Source organism: Hetaerina americana, unplaced genomic scaffold (assembly GCF_022747635.1).
Source record: "Hetaerina americana unplaced genomic scaffold, ioHetAmer1.1.p SCAF_9, whole genome shotgun sequence".
NCBI lineage: Eukaryota > Metazoa > Arthropoda > Insecta > Odonata > Calopterygidae > Hetaerina > Hetaerina americana.
The window spans coordinates 55,466,416-55,478,255 of NW_027287538.1; positions in this window are offsets into that span (position 1 = coordinate 55,466,416).

Genomic DNA, 11,840 nt, shown 5'->3' on the forward strand with positions numbered 1-11,840 from the left:
CACTGACACACGCGCGCACACTGAAGAAGCTCTGCCCAAACGCATGAAACCCACCCACTCCTCAACCCGCGCCGACTTCCCATCCTCTCTGCCCCCCACCAGGAGAAGCCTTACGCCTGATACCAATATTGCCAGGGCATTTTCTCATCCATTACAAAAGCTCCAGGAGAGAATCCTTCTTCATCCATAAGGACCCAGTGCCTCCAACGCGCGCCACTGCCATCTCTCCCCTCTCACACCACCGCTCCCTCTCTTATTCTTCCCCGCCTACAGCTTCCCAGTTCCCCCCTTGGCCCCCTCCCTCTTCCGGGTTCCTCAAAATCCAACCCATCTCCCTCGCCCTCCTCAACTCCTCTCCCATCATCTTCCTGTTCCATCTCGTCTCTTCTCTTCCTCTCTCCCTACTCCCTCACTCCACTTCATCCAGCGCCTCACGTCCCATCATCTCATCGAACACATCCATTAAATCCCTATTCCATCTCTCCCTCTCTTTCTCCCTCTCTCTCTCTCTCTCTCTCTCTCTCTCTCTCTCTCTCTCTCTCTTACTCACGCCCTCTTCTCCTTCCCTCACCAGAGAAGACGCCTCCCATACACCCCCTCGGTACCCCCCTGCTCTCATCCGCTCCTTGCGAGAAATGTGAAGAAAATTTCATCGCCCCGCCCCCTCTCTGTCTCTTCTCCTACTCTCCCATCCCATTTCTTCTGGGCTCTGCCTGCTCCCAGGTCCCAGCATCGCCAATTCTCCCGCTACCGGCAATACTTCGTCTCTTCCCCTTAAATTTATTCCACCTCTTTATGCGTTCCTCTCTTTCCTCTGCCTCTACCACTTGCTCTCTCCTTCTCTCTCTCCTTCTCTCTCTCCTTCTCTCTCTCCTTCTCTCTCTCCTTCTCTCTCTCCTTCTCTCTCTCCTTCTCTCTCTCCTTCTCTCTCTCCTTCTCTCTCTCCTTCTCTCTCTCCTTCTCTCTCTCCTTCTCTCTCTCCTTCTCTCTCTCCTTCTCTCTCTCCTTCTCTCTCTCCTTCTCTCTCTCCTTCTCTCTCTCCTTCTCTCTCTCCTTCTCTCTCTCTTTCTCTCTATCCCTCCTAATTTCTCTCTCTGCCTCCTTATTTCTCTCCTTTTACCTCCCTATCCATCCCCCATCAATTTTGCCTCCTCGCGTCTTCCTTCGTATCTGCCCAAGACACATTGGTCACGTTTTGTTCCCTTCCCAATCTTCAATTTCTCACTCTCGTTTGCTTAAATACGGGTTGATTTGCTTTTCACCATCCACGTGCTCAATAAAATGACAATGCAGCTTTCACAAGGGAAAAATTGAATTCTTCTCAAATAAATTCACTCTCTGTAAACTTTGTTGCGTAATTCAATCTGCAAAGAATTAACGAATTCTATTGTTTTATGTACACTCTCTTTTTTTTAAATTTTCTGAATCCTTTCCCTGGCCAAAATGTTATTTAAAATTTTTAGTTGATATTAATTTTAATGATATTTCATTCTCAGTCGCCATCACTTATATATACTTGTTATGTAATGTCAGGCGATAAATAGTCAAATTTAATGTAAATAAAATATAATTTACTGAGATACTATTAGTTAAAAATTCCTTTGTTTACGTACCCGTACGATTTCTTATTTCAATACCAAGAAAGAAAAGCAGCAGTTTGAAAAATTTTGCTTTGTATAATCATGTCTCAATGAAATTGAAAATATTTATTACAGCGTGTATGCCGTGAAGTAATTGATGAAAATTTCTTTACAGGTTTTAAGTTATTTATAGTAATAAATATTAATAGAATATAAATGGTTTATTTCTTTCCACATTAAAGATACGTTAGCAACACAAGAGTAGTAAAAATGATTCCATTTAATGATATTTTATATTGTTTCTTTCTTCCCAATTACTCCGCTATCAGATATATACGAGGGTCATCCGGAAAGTAGTACCCGTTCGTGAAATAAAGACACAAAAGTAAATATTAACAAACATAAAAAATTTTATTTGAAAGAGGATACTTTAAACTACTTCTCAACATAATCTCCAAGCAAATTAAGGTATTTGTCATAACGTGTGACAAGTTTCTGTATTCCTGCTGCATAGTCCTTCGCCGCCAGCTCATTGAGATACGCGAGGGACCCATCTTGCACAAATTTTTGCATAATGCAGATGGTGTTTAACAATTTCATGAACAATTGTTCGAGAAACATTGGGAAAATGCTCACAGATGTCATCAATTGTGACGCGCCGATCGTTCCTCACGAATTCGTCAACTGAGCTCACCAGTTGGTCTGTAATGACAGACGGTCTCCCCGAACGCTCATCGTCGTGTGTGTTCCCCCTCCCCATGTTGAAGTTGCGACACCACCGCCGAACAGACGACTCGTCCATTACATTGTCTCCATACACCTCCTTTAATTGGCGATGAATATCACATGGGCGAACGTTTCTTGCATTGAGGAATTTAATCACTGCCCTCACTTCACAACTGGCGGCGTTCTCAATTTTTTTAAACATTGTAAACAATCACAGAAACAACACAGGCAATGCTAGCGTCACGCAACTTGGCTCAGAGAAGGCAGACAAGCCACTGAAGCTATCTGACCTCGTCCAGCGGCTACTCGCGTCGTCAGCACTTCATGCGGCACGAACGGGTACTACTTTCCAGATGACCCTCGTGTGTGTGTGTATATATATATATGTATATTTTGAATAATCAAGTGTATGATAAAGGATAAATATTTCTTAAGACCATTTGAAAAGTTCCTGCTTTTGATGGTTATTCCCTTTTTTTCTTGAAGCCTCTTATGGTGCCCAAAATTTCGTCCCATATATTGGTTTATTACATTTTTTGTGAATAACTTTAGTGGAATACTCTCGTTTGTAATATTGATGATAGGTAACAGATACATAGTCGAGTACTAATAGATAAATGTTTTCTACGCCAACCACCATAACTGATCATAATCACACTTAAATTAGCACCATATGTCATGACATTCGTTGTCTGTGTAATTTTATACGTTCTCTGGATCAACAACAGAGGAAGGAGATTACAATGTCTTGGCACACTTACTAATTGCAATAACTAATTTTTTAAGGCCTTCCTAGGAAACTACTTTTGATATATTTATGATTGTATGAGATTCAGGGATAATTCGCAAAATATTTTTCAATTAAAATATTTGTCTCCTAATGTTTTTGACGCGTAAACAGCATAAGCTAGAAACACAAATTCTATTGTTTTAGCAACAGGCGAAAATATATGTGAGTTGGCGTTGCTAGTGCAGAACCTTGGGTAGGACTGAATCTGCCTCGTAGATTTTTGGAAACGTGGATTAATTCCTGAATAGAATCGTATTTTTAGCTGATGGGATTGCTATGTTCTCCATCTCGTACATGAAGAGGACACCTCCCAGTTAAAGTAAAGAACATGCACTGTTGGAGAGAGATATTGAGATACGTCTTTGTCCGTACGATTCTTGATCAGTACAAACCTTATACAGGATACCCCAATGATCATTAAGAGAAAGCCTTTTTTTAATCCCCGACGCACGTTATAAACGCATCTCATTCGTCAATATTTGCGAAAAAATAATGCTGCCAAAACAAGAGAGCTCATTTGCCAGGCACAGTAGACAACCGCCGATGAACGTTTCAGCGCCGAGAAATGGACGATACATCTCAAGGATTGTCAGTTTTGGGACAGGTGGAGATTTCGGGAGTCAGCCCTGACTATATGGCAGAAGAAATGGTCGCAAATCAATGTGGATAGAGGTAGGGAGTGAGGTCTGTGTAAAGAGAGATTGAGGAGAGAGTCCGCGACGAGATGATTAATCGAAGAAATAGAATACGACAAGAGCGTGTTTTTGCGTTCAATGAGTTAACGTAGGATTGATGGGGGAACGGAGGCAGACGCAAGCCGAGAGAGGGAGAGGTAGCAACCGACTGTGGACGTGAAGGAGACGCGAGAGAAAAGTGATTGACAGGGAACCGGACTGGGTGGGAACGGCGTAAGGGATAGAGGAAAATGCAGGAAGAATAGGAAAGAGATGGAGGGAGGGGTGGAAATAGTGGGTGGAGTATATGGAGGGTGTGAAGAGAAAGGGTGAATGTGGGAAGGGAAAGGAAATGTGGCAGGCAGCAACAGGGAAGGAAGAAAATGCGAAATATATGTTCCGAGAGAGTGGAAATTGTGGGAGCTGGATGTCAGCTGGAAAGTTGAAAGAGAAAGATGAAAGGCGGGGGTGGGATGTTGGAGGGGACGTCGCTAGGAAGTCCACAGAGAGAATGGAGAGTGGGGTGCAACGAATGTTGAAGGGTGAGATGGGCGGGTGGTTGAGGAATTATGTGTGCTAAGGGGCGAAAGGGTTTTCGACCGGCAGATCTCGAAGGCACTGAAAATAGTTGGGAGTTACCTAGGAGGGAAGGTGGAATGAGGGAAGGTGTTGGAAAGAAGTGCTGGGGCGGTACTTGTCAAGGTGGATAACGTTAAGTTAAAACGAAACCAGCCGGTATTGTGTGCTACATTCATTCATTTATTACCCCGGGACGAGATTCAAAATAATAGAAGCATGCCTCACGCCCAAAACTGCTCATCGTTTTGGGCCGAGAAAGAAAGGGACCTTAGATCACAATGCATATGTGTATGTGAACAATCTAAATAGTGTATTGTGTTAACAGAAATTTTTTGGACCACCATTTCCATTGCACTGGGGAAATCATCTTTCATCGACACATTGGCTTTCCAGAATTCATCTGCCACCTTGCCGAGTGATCTTGTCAAAAGTAGTTTGCCTATATTTTTGCAACGTAGAATGATTCTTTCAACAAAGGAAGCCCATCGAATTTCTCGCCAAAAGACTTGAGCCACGAAAGCGGTCCATTCGTTGACGGAGGAGTTCTCGGGTCTGTTTCTCTTTTCTTATTATTGCGGGAAACTCTTGCAAAGTTTATCTTTTTACCTTGGATATACTATGTTGAGGCAAATGTTTACGCGAGAATGTTCAATGCCAGCATAAATACCGTTAGATACTCGTGGAAAAGAGAGACATACTAGCACCGCACATCATTCACGAATGTTTTTCCATCATCTAGATACTGATATTGATATTTTTATTCCCTCGTGTATATTTATGGTGCAAAAATATTGCGCATTGATTTAAATTAGATTGCTTCAATATATGTTTGATTTTAGTTTATCCATCAGCACAAAACAATTTGACCTTTTTTTAATTTTGTATGGATTTATTTTACTCTTTCAGTCATTTAAAAGTAAAATAAAACAAAGTACACGTTATTAATTCTTTTGTACATTTATTGTGAGCTTATAAATATTTCATTGATAATTAATAAGTTAATACCCATTTGAAGGTGTAATATGTGCATCATGTATACGAAATATGCACACTAAAACTAAACTCATAGCATTGTATTCGCTCACAATATTTTGACACCCAGGGAAGTAACAAGGAGATTTAAATGAAAGATATATGACTTTTCACAAATCTGTAAATACAATAGGTGTGTTGTTTAAGCCTAACATCTATTGAAATTAGTCAAAGAATGTACATGCTTTATCTTATCGAATAGTCACGTTATATCAGGTCTGTTATTGTAATTCAGCATATCTACATCGAATGGAACTAAAAGTATTACATGAATAAATATCATTTACGTTCTTGCTTGAATTGTCATGAAAATATCCATGAAAAAGTAAGACTGTGCACTATGGCAATGTAAGTTTTAAAAATGAGGGTTAACAGAAAATATTTTTAAAATATTCCCAATACACATCCTTATAGTATGATGTTTTATTTTATTTATCTTGCTAGAATGCATCAAAGAGTTATTACTTCTTTTTCAACCAGTTTTGGTGAACATGTTTACTCGTATTTAGCAATATTTTCTTTTTCCTACAGGCGACAAAATATGTCTGATAAATCTTTTTATCAAATTTTACTTCAAATAATCTGGCGAATATTCAAAATAATCATCGCATATATTTTCGATAGTATGGCTAATTGTTCTAAAAAAGTTTCATACGATTAAATCTGCCGTTTTTTGAATTAATGGTCTGCCAAACGGGCTTGCGTACGACTTCCTGAAATACAGGAAGTGCTAGTGCATGATCTACATGAGTGAAAGAAAATGGCATGACTCCGTAGAATTTTTTTGGCTCTCTTCCGTGGAAATCATTTAGTCACACGTACAAAAATGAGCTCACCGAAGAAGCAAGCGAGTAAAGCTGGACTACCAACTAAATGTTTTGGATTACTAAAAAGGGACGTGAAATCCTAAGGTTTCAAATGCTCTCAGAGAAAGCCTGAAATCTAAGGTGAAACTGCTCACTGGAAATCTCACCGGAAAAACGGCGGCAAATTCTTGCGTGGCGGCAGAACATGTAAACGAAGTTGTCATTTGGAGAATGGCGTCCAACGGAGTGTGGGTTGAAATGGAATGGGACTGGCAGGGAGGACGGCAAAACGGGAAGTGGACGGAGAGTTGGATCTTGCGTTATATGCAGCTGGTTTGGCGGGAAGAGGGCGTGCTTACAGCGGGCATTCCCGCACTCCTCGCATGGATCGGAGACTCTTCGGAAGAGGCGTGGATGCGTCGTACGCAGTGGAGATCGATAAGATAGACAGTAGCGCCACCTCTCTCTCTCTGCCTCTCGCCCGCCATCACCATCACTCCTCCCGTCGTCTCTCACTCTCGTCCGCCACCCGAAAACTAACTCTCGCTTCCCTCCATTTCCCCCCTACTACCCTATCCCACCTTCTCCAACCAACTACCACCCTCTCAATCCGACAACGACACCACCTCCTCTCTCCTTCGAAGAACCTATCATCCCTCGCCTACTTATGACGATGGGTCGATGTATAAAGGGTATAGGTATAAATAATCTCAAAGGGGAACGATCCGGGTTCGATGCTGCAGGGGATGGAGGTCGTTCATCGGAGCTTTTTAAGAAGGCATTAGAAGTCACTAATTAAGTTGTCGTTATCACTATGGCCGTAGGTTGTTCAGCATTTAATGAACCTGGATATGTATGTATACGTAACGATTTTTCGTGAGGTAGGCCAGGATAATTCTACCAGCGGATTTGTGATGGAATTGAAAAACTATGGAAGTTTAGAAAAAAACGCCTGGATAATTGGCATGTTCAGTTTTCAATTGATATCTACGAGTATTTATATGATATTTATGCACTGAAATAAGAGTAGTTGCTTTGATGGTGGTGAGTGATTTTTTACAAAGCAAGAAAATATTTACTCATTTATGGTTTGCTGTAGACCGTGACAAAGATTTAGCAATTTGTATCCTGCCGATATTCCATAAGCTTTAGGAAGCCTACATTGTGGCATCTCTTCTGACAAGGAACTCTTATACAACTGTTTGATTGCAAAAGCCGGGTGTTTTAGTAAATTCAAACAAATACAAAAATATATATTCCTACTAAAAACCGCCAAATATCTTATCATAAATTTGTCGAAAAGACTTAAGCTTATCTTGCAGTTGTCTTAATTGATCAAAAGTGATGCAGTTATTATTCTAGAATGAAAAATGTATTTTCAAAAATATAATATCATGTAGAAGTTGTGATCGTAAAAAGACGACTGATTTGTTTATTACGACGGATACAGCTTAAAAAAGCCTCAAAGTACATGCCTTGGCTGACGACGCACCATTGTCAACGTTTCTTCCAGCTCTCGAACGCTGCCTGGTAAGCCACCTTAGGAATCCTCTTCAGGTCTGCCGTACAATTAGTTTTGATGTCCACAATAGAGTCGAATCGGTGCTCTATCAAGGTTGATTTTAACTTAAGAAACAAAAAGAAGGTTTTATGAAATTCTGGGGCGGCATTGGCTCGATCCAGGAGTTCCTGACAAATATTCACATGTTTTTGTCTCTGTTCATCAGTCAGCACCCGCGGGATGAATTTTGATGCGATGCGCGTCATGCCCAAAATTTCTGTCAAAATTGTCTGACAGAATCCAAAACTAATCTTCCCTTCCTCGGCTATCTCCCTAACAGTTAAACGGTGATTTATCCGCACCAAACTTACATGGTCGGTGTCTGTTGAGGATGACGCCGTAGCGTCGAAACTAGTCGTACCTGTAATAAATTGGTGGATTGGAACAAAGTGTTTCTTTTTCATTTATTATAAATTGGTGGATTGGAACAAAGTGTTTCTTTTTCATTTATTAGAACACCTCTTGTTTTAGTCGTCAGATGTGTCGCCAGATGGCGCACTGTGTCTCATTTCAATCCGTTAAACGAATTGCGCAGAATAAAATCAGTCCGGTCTTTTTTTGATCGCACCTTGTATTATTACGAAGCCGTATAAAATATGACTGCGTATGGAGAAATGAGTCTTTCAAACGAAAGTAGTCAGAATAATGGCCTAGAATGCAGTCAGTGGAAAAACATTTTCGTAGGTTTCATACTTGTAGAATTCAATTTTAGTTTAACCTTTGCTATTGAGATTCTGCTTTTCCTTAATTTTCTAATAGTAGGTTAAATATCGAAATAACCGTGACTAATTTGTGATAGATCCGAGAGTATAATTTTGCAGAAAAATCAATTGCCCTTTTCGGTTCATTTATCACAAAGGCATTCTTCGAGTGTTGTACCATCCATACCGTAAAATCTTTTAATAAATAAGATTGAGGCTTAATGGTGAGCAGATAAAATGATTAAAAAAGATATAGGTAATAATGCATTAAACAAAAGTGTTGGTAAACCATCAGAATGTATTTTTTTATTTCCTGGATGTCCATGCTCAGTAATTAAAGTGATTGACTGACTGATTACCGTGGGCTTGAGTGCAATATAAATGTTGTATTGATACCATTTATATTTTTAATTTTGTAATATTTCGGCCAAGTTAAAGTACATTTCAATATTATCTGGCGTTTCTTGCTACAAATCACAATATCGATTAATAATAATGTGAAATCTGAATTATCATATTCAAACACATTAAAACTATTGCATAGAAATACGATATTTACAAAATAAATACGAGACATAATGCCCATTTTGAACGAATAAACTAAATACATACTTTCCTAAATTAATCTTAAAAGCACAATTAAATGACATTTGGCGGTATTTATTAGTTTGTTTTCATAGAATGGTCAAAACGAAGGTTGGAATAGTTGAATAGATGGGAAAAGTGATCGATTGGTTAGAGAAGAGAGGAATATTTTTGGAAAACACCAGTAAAGGAAAAACTAGTTTAAAAATATTATGAGTAACAAGACACCCCCTGGGTAATAAGACTTTGTGATTGAAGAGAAGAATTTTTGAGTGCTGTTGATAATTCCAGGAAAGAAGAAGTATTTTGCCTAACAAGGAGTTGGGTAGAGGAGAATATAAAGTTGTAGAATCAAATGATTATAGACAAAATTATCCAGATGGGATTTGTCTGAGAAGGACCGTTTTTTTTCGAAATAATAAAATTTTTCTTAATTTTTACAGTTGGTCCAAAATCAATGATATTGACAAAAATTTCTGACCATCCATTAGATATCGAAGGAACCTTACCTAAACCAATGGCGGCAAACGAAAACTACTAATCCCATTTGCATTACCTTCCATGCAGTCAAATGGGATTTTTACTGGTTTTGAGGTAAAAATACGTAGTATTTACGTAACATCACTGTGAGGATTGTTTGATGCAAACGTCTTGTTTGGATTAGACAAACCACCGCAATACCGCCATCACCGTCTTTCCGCGAAGAAGGCGACGAAAATTAATAAAACGTATAAAAATGCATAATCACAAACAAACGTGCGTTGTGCGAATCTACGAGTGCGAGTTGCACGCGTGGCCGCGTGTTCTCTTGTCGACGCGTAATCGGTCGAAGGGAGGAGGGTGGTGCAATCAGGCGGTTTGCGTGGGTGACGAGTGGTCAGAAGAGAGGGAAGGAGATGAGGGAGAGATGTATTCAGAGGCTCAGGGCAGCAGTTGGGGAGATCCGCGTGGAGTTTCAAAGGGGTTGATGGTGGTGGAGTTGGGGCGTAGGCACCAACGTTGGCGGGACCGGCGAGATTGATGGAGCCTTGTCGGCCGCTGATAAGTGGCTCTGAAGGGTGGAGCCGCCCCTGTCCCTCTCACTGCCCCCCCCCCTCCCTTCTCTCCATGCAACATGGACTGCGGCGGCTACTGTCTGCCGTGCGACCGCTGCCGGTGACGGATTTCATTCCGAGTCCATCCCTCGGAGTCCCCTTCAATGCGCACGACTTTAACTCGACGAGATTCTTTTCAATTCCGATGCATGCGCGCCATCTATTCAGCTCCTCCCTCTCTCTCTCTTACTTTCTCTCTCTCTTTCTCTCTCTGCAGCTCATCGCTCTACCCTCTTTGCTTCGCCCTTCCTATTTATATTAAATCCTATCCGTATAGGATATTATTAAAAACATATTTGGTAATATTGATAATTCCCGATAAAAGCATATCATTAGCAGTTTTAGGTGAGTAATATTTATTATTCCTCCAAGATATTATATTGAAAATAATTTATTTTTTTATGCTAAAAATTGTTTATGTGGATGAGTGTAACAACGAAATATAATGATAAAATCATATAATCCAATTCTGGTAGTTATGTTTTGAAAGAATTTAATGTCGAAGATCAAAATGCAAGTAGATTTCAACAATCTTTCCCATTTTCAAGGCTTTATATCGTCAATATTTTCATACATTTACTCATAGGACTTACCTTTCAGCCTGCTTTTCTCATTGGCCCCAACAAATTGCCTTTTTTGGTAAATAAAATATTTTTGTGGAGTACACATTTTAACCCGGATAGTTCCTTGTAGCTATATATGATAAGCATATTTGTCTGATTAAGAAATTATTTCTTTGATTGGGTTTGGGCTATGTATGGGTAACTTTCGTCCAAAACCAACCATTAAATATTGTGTATTTTTTTATAAAACGTCAAAGGACGTTTTTCACATACATATATGTACTTTTTTATAAAATAAATCCGCTATCAAAAAGACCGTGTCAATAGAATCATAGGCATAAGGAAATTAGATAAAAACACAAATAGAAGACTAAAACATCGTATGCCTATACCCTGTGAATACGTACATTATATATACATATACTATGCGTATATATATATATATATATATATATATACTATATATATACGCATAGTACATGTATATATAATGTACGTACATACATACAGATTTACACTTGCATATAAATATGTCCATCCAAAAACCTACCTTAACCGGTAGATTACCTAATAATAATATATATATATATATATATATATATATATATATATATATATATATATAAATCTATTATCTATAAATTATAATTGAGTATAGTTTACTAAGAACGGTTTTATACGTTTGTGCGATAGATCGATTGAATTGGTAAAAACTATGAAAGAATTGATTTCTGCATTGTAAAAGTAATTACTTTTCCTCCTTTAGGCTTTAGACGTGACGGTAGTTTTAGTCCATTAGTAAATTCAAGATTAGAGCATTTTATTTTAGATATGATTACGCTGATAATAAAATGCTTCCTGGAAACGTGAACCAATTAAGGCTCTTAAACAATAAAAAGTCGGTTAAATAAAGAATTGATCCTACCAATTCTTAGGCCGCTCGTTAATCAAACCCGTTGACACTCTGTCAACGCAACTTTGTTACGACTACCCAGTTATTGTATGCAACCGAGCTCCTACACATGTCTTCGCGGAACTAATACACTTGTTTTTCAGTATATCCATCCGTTTTCTTATAAACTCATTTCTTTTCAATATCAATACAGTTCTCCTTATCTCTTTACGTATTTTCCTCTCTTATTTTTCCTT